Here is a 6000-nt window from a genome sequence, read left to right as displayed (position 1 = left end):
TATAGATGAAATTAAATAGCCATCCTATTCAGTAATCCTATTCAGTATCAGCTGTGCTATTAACACAAATATTTATCACACAGATTCTATACAGATTTTAATATGGTGTCCACTGTAGTTTCCACATAAACTATCTAAGCCGTTCATTAAATTTAGAATATTTTTTCGAATGCTCCTGCCTAAAATCAGCTCAACCCAATAAGTATAAATATTCGATCCAATCTTCTAACTTTTCATCCAATCTTGACAAATGTTGAGAATGAATGAAAAGTTAAAAGATTGGATCGAGCACTTATACTTATCAAATTGAGCTGATTTTTCTTAGAAACTCTCGGAAAAATATTATAAATTTAATGAACGACTCGGATCATTTGTGTGAGATTTGTAGTGGACCCCATACTAAATTCTGTATGACAAATGTATGTGCAGACAGACTTACTAATTCGTAAAACCACTAGAATTAGAACTTAAGTATGTATGTATGACAGAACTCCTATTTAAGTTCCCCAAGAATATATATGTATATACATTATATATGGAAAAAAAAATTCACTAGTTGTTTTTTTTTTTTTTTATCCGCAAATTCACTAGTTGTTAATAGCACTAGTCACGTTCAAAATTGTTCTAAACAATCTGGATGTTAATGAAACTTTACCGAGAAAAGTTGATCGTTCAGAACACTTTTGGACGGACACGATTGGTTGCTGCGGTAAAGAACCAACTTCCCCATAAATAAGTTTATCTCATAATATATATATATATATATATATATATATATTATGTGATAAAAATATATGTATGTAGAGAACAAAAGAGAAGCAATATATGGAGGAGCTTTTGTTGTTTGTTGGTTTGCTCACATGGGAAGAGTAGCCTTTTTGCTGTGGATATGTTCGTAGCCTTTTTGCTGTGGATATGTTCGAAGTTGATACGGCGTCGTTGAGCAGCCGACTCGTTCGTCAGCATCGTAACTGAACTTATCAAACCCCTTTACAGAACACCTTCTTAAAAAATAATTACTTATTTCACATTTTCAAGCTTAAAAATAATGTCAATAAAAAATAATTTTTCAATTTTTTTTGCACCGTATTAAAAATCTCAATGAGATCTATCAAACAAGATCCATATTGATAGGAAAATAATTTGCATAAATACATAATTTTTGAGCTTGAAATTGTCTTTTTAAAAAATAAGTATTTATTTTCGCTTCCCGGAACGGAGTCTCGGTCCAACAACCAACACACGTTTTGTCGTGTTTTCGCATGTGGCCTGGAAAATTCCTACCCTCTCGTGGGAAAATTATCAAATGCTTTTGGTCTAGCATCACGCGGTGTTCTTGAGAAATTTTCTCATATCACTATCCTATCAATTCAAAAACCGTCTGTACCAATAGTAGGACTCTTTGACGTATTCCATGTTTATATCTCTAGCACAACCATTTGATGAAAGGGGAATTAAGAGGCCAGCCTCAAGAAATAGGTTCGGATTTAATTTAGTCCTGAAAAAAATATTCCTTCTTTATTTCAGTCATTTTTCTTGACTTTTCATACATTTTTACTATTTTGCCCATTCTTTTTCACTTTTTGTGTACATATCCATTTTCAGTAAAATTTATATTTTTACAATCAACTCCTGACTCATATTATTTCGGACAAAAATACCCTTAACTATGTGAATTGATTATGAGAACTGTCAATTCTCATAGCCAGTTAACATAATATTTTGGACAAAAATATCCCCACCAGTTCATATAATCCGAGTTAACATATTATTTTGGACAAAAATACTCCTGAACTATGGCTATGAGAACTGAGGTTATGAGAGCCATATTTTTAAAATAAATTCCTGAATCATATTATTTCGGATAAAAATACCCTTAGCTATGTGAACTGGTTATGAGAACTGCCAAGTCTCATAGTCGATTCTATGAGAACTGCTAGCTATGTGAACTGAGTTATGAGAACTGCCAATTCTCATAATTAGTTTTATGAGAACTACCAATTTTCATAATCAGGTCTATAAGAATTGGCTATGAGAAGTGACTATTCTCATAGAAAATTAGTTTTGTGAACTGGTTATGAGTACTGGACTATGTGAATTGAAAAATACACAGTTCACATAGTTTTACCACATACTAAAATAAACAGTTTTCATAAAAATGTATAATTCTCATAGAAATTATACAGTTTTAATAGATGGTTTTTATGGACAATACACAGTTCTCATAAAAAAAATATAGTTCTCATAGATTGTTCTCATGAACAATACACAGTTCTCATAGAAAAATACATAATTTTCATAGAAAATAAACACACGAACAAAAATTGAATAAAAACGTAAAGGTAATCAAAATCATATATATTTATAAATGTTCTCAACGCCATGTCTTAAAAAGGTAATCAGAGTAAAAATAATAATAATTCACATAGGAAATAAATTGATTTAGAATTGAATTTTTAACTGCAAGTCTCATAGTCAGTTCTATGAGAACTGTTAATTTTTATAGTCAATTCTATGAGAACTGACTGTTCTCATAGAGAACTAGTTTTGTAAACTGCTTATGAGAACTGGACTATGTGAACTGAAAAATACATAGTTCACACAGTCTTACCATATACTAATTAAAATACACAGTTCTCATAAAAAAATATAGTTCTCATAGAAAATATACGGTTCTAATAGACAGTTCTCATAGAAAAATATGCAGTTCTCATAAAAAAATACACAGTTTTCATAGATAGTTCTCATAAACAACACAGAGTTCTCGTAGAAAAATACACAGTTCTCGTAAAAAATACACACACGAATGAAAATTTAAAAAAAAAAAAACCAATCAAAATCAAAATCCATCCATATCACAGCTTATTTTTTTCTCAAGTGCCCAATATTTGATCAAACAAGGGAGATCACACTCTCACACACGGAATCAATCTCTACACATACAATCAAACAAAAATTTTAAACTGAAATGTTGATTTTGAAGAAAGTCTGTGGGCCTCTATCTCCTCGTGAATTCTATGCAAAATGGAGTATTCTGGGTTTTCTTCATGTACAGATGGAGTCAACCTAATATTCTATGAAATCCCCAAGGGATTTAACATGTACCATCACAACATTTGGAGCTATGTGAAAACTTGGATCTCAATGGGAGACGACTAGATTTTAATGGGAGACGACCAAAACGAGGGAAGATAGTGGAGATATCGACCAACGGCAGCAACAACACAACGGTGGTAAGAACACGAATTCTCGTCGGAGACGGCGACGGCGGCGGTGGTCGGCGATGATCCATCAGTGGAGGGAGAGAGAGGTGTTTGGTGTGTCTAGATGTCGTGGCAATAGTTTAGAGAGAGAGGGGGGAGAGGATGTTCTCAGCTTTTACGTCTGTTCATGGAGTTGATCTTGGCGGGCAAAAAAGTCAATAAGTAACATAACTGAGCCATCCAGCTTCGGAAAAAAAAATCAAGATTGGGATCAAACTAAACCTAAAAAACAGGATTGGTCTCTAATTTTCTATTGATGAAACGTTGAGAGAAGTGGGATAAACGGCGGATTCAACTAGAAGGATTCTTCTTGGTCTAATAGCTACTGCAGTAGGTTTGATACGATTGCATCATTAAGTAATTCTTTATTAGGGTCAGCTCACATTATATTCTTTGTCTTCAGTATTTTTTTAGTACAGCTTACCTTTCATAATTCTTTTTCTGGCTTTTCGTCGTAATTTTTGAGATTAATTGTTCGTCTCGACAAGAAGAAACGAAAAGTTATGAAAATATAGACTGAAGTTGCAAAAAATTCATATAAGAGGACACTATAAACAACAACAAAAAAAATCAGTTGTTTGGTATTTTTACGGTTTTAGTGAACCTTTTTTTTTTCTTTTGGTCTTATTTTTTTTGTATTTTATACTCATCTCGTCAAGACGGATGATTAATCCAAAAAGTAAAATGTGAATTTAACAAAAATTTAGAAAAAGAAATATCAAAATAAAAAAATAAAAAAATACCAAAAATAAAGTGGGAAATCACCCTAAATCTCAATTTTCAAAAATATAACGGGAAATCGCCCTAAATCTCAATTTATTACCAGGAACAATAATTACAATGATTGAAGCAGTAGCTTCTCTCCGTTCAGTTGTCAGGAAAGTGTAGGAAATGATGGAAAAATCAACTTTCTCATAACTTTTGTAGTGTTTAGTTGCCAGAAAAGTAGTGGAAAAAATGTTCTTAAGTTTTCCTGCAAGATTTACTTTCTTGTAAAAGTGATCCGGCCAAAAGCATAGAAATTTGCGGGAAAGTTTTCTGCATTGTGGGGCCAAAATAATTGGAGGGAAAAAAAAAAATGAATGACGCCAATACCAAAAAAAATACAAATTAAGTTCTTAGAAAGACACTTTGAAATTTACGTGAGCAATAACAATTTCGACTACTGTGATGCTTTCTAAGATAATTGTTGTAGAAAAAATTAGTAATTGATTTTTTTTTTGGAAGTATTTATTTATCTTGTCATTAGTCTTTAATTTTGTTTTGTACTTACTGATCATCAGTTTATCAATGAGTTTTTGTATCGGCAACTAATCAAGCATAGTTATTTAACATTTGTTTATTTAGTTATCATCTACTTATTTTTTAAGCTTCATGTTAAGGCTTTGCAATAGATAAAATATATTTTATGGTATGTGTTAGTTCTAAAAGTTACTTTTAGCCACGGAAAATAAAGAAGTTTCTCATAAGTGTCTTTTTTCCGACAAATGAACCACTAACCTTTAGTTTTCCTGCAAAAAAATTTTGTCAAATGAACACTCACAGGAAAATAGATTTCTTTTTCCTTTACTTCACTTTACTTGACTTTTCCTGAGAATAATTTTTCTGTACAACATTCCTGACAACTGAACGGAGCCTTAAGTGTTGCAATCGGCTGAGCGACTCTCAAACAAATTTTCAACATATTTGGTTGTGTTCTACTTCATCACAAAGTGTGTGGCTCATATATCATCGCTCATGGAAAAGACTATGGAGCACCACCAGAACAAGGTGCTTCAGGAGTACCGGAAAACCACTCATGGGTGTCGTGTGGTTCACGCGCGATGCAAGAAGGTAAAGAACAACGAGAAGCAGGAGAATCTTGAAGGGGAATCAATAATTATTGAAAATTATTAGTACAGTAAATTGGTTGTCCCCACTCCCCGCCGCCCACTGAATACAAAGGCTGCGGTTTTTTTTTTTTTTTGTTACCATCGGAGAGGTGTCTCCGTGTTCAAACGGGATGAGAAACCCACCTCGAGGACGATTAGAACCGTTCAATTTATTCAACGATCATTGAAAAAGATCATCTCAATCGAATATCGGAAAGTGCAAGGAATCGATCAAGTCCTTATCGATATCTGATTTAAATGTTTTTTATAAGAACTTTAAAAAATATGTTTTTAACAAATTGAGTGATTCTGATTATTTGTGTTGGACCACGAAGAAAGTCTCACACAGCAAACTCTGTAGTGCACCAGCCGCATTACACGATTGATCCGTCCGTTCATCTAGTCACGAACGGCTCGAATTTAATCTGAACTTCTATAAATTCAAACCGTTTATTGTTCAAATTAAAAATCTGAACTGTCCATTACCAAGATGGACGATTGGATTAGCCACACTATACGTGTCCGAGGTGTACTACTGTAATACCCCTAATCTTTAATTATGTTTTAAGTTAATTATGTGATGTGTTTTGGGCTTAATTAGCTAACTAAATGAAATTGGAACATAAGTGGTTATAGGTCACACCAACACAGGATAGTTTTTCCTGTAATCTGTTAAAATGAAAACGTGTAATGTTTTCCCCCATCCTCATCACACGTAGAGAGAGAGAGAGAGAGAGAGAGAAAGAGGAGAGAACCGTTCGGGAGAAGGAAAAAGAAGAAGAAGGAGAAAATCTTGGAGATTTCTTCCTAGACTTGAATTGAAGCTTAATTTGGTAAGTACATGCCTAGATGAGTAAAATTTCTTG

The sequence above is a fragment of the Rhododendron vialii genome, chromosome 2a (assembly GCF_030253575.1).
Source record: "Rhododendron vialii isolate Sample 1 chromosome 2a, ASM3025357v1".
NCBI lineage: Eukaryota > Viridiplantae > Streptophyta > Magnoliopsida > Ericales > Ericaceae > Rhododendron > Rhododendron vialii.
Note: the sequence above shows the minus strand (reverse complement) of the source record.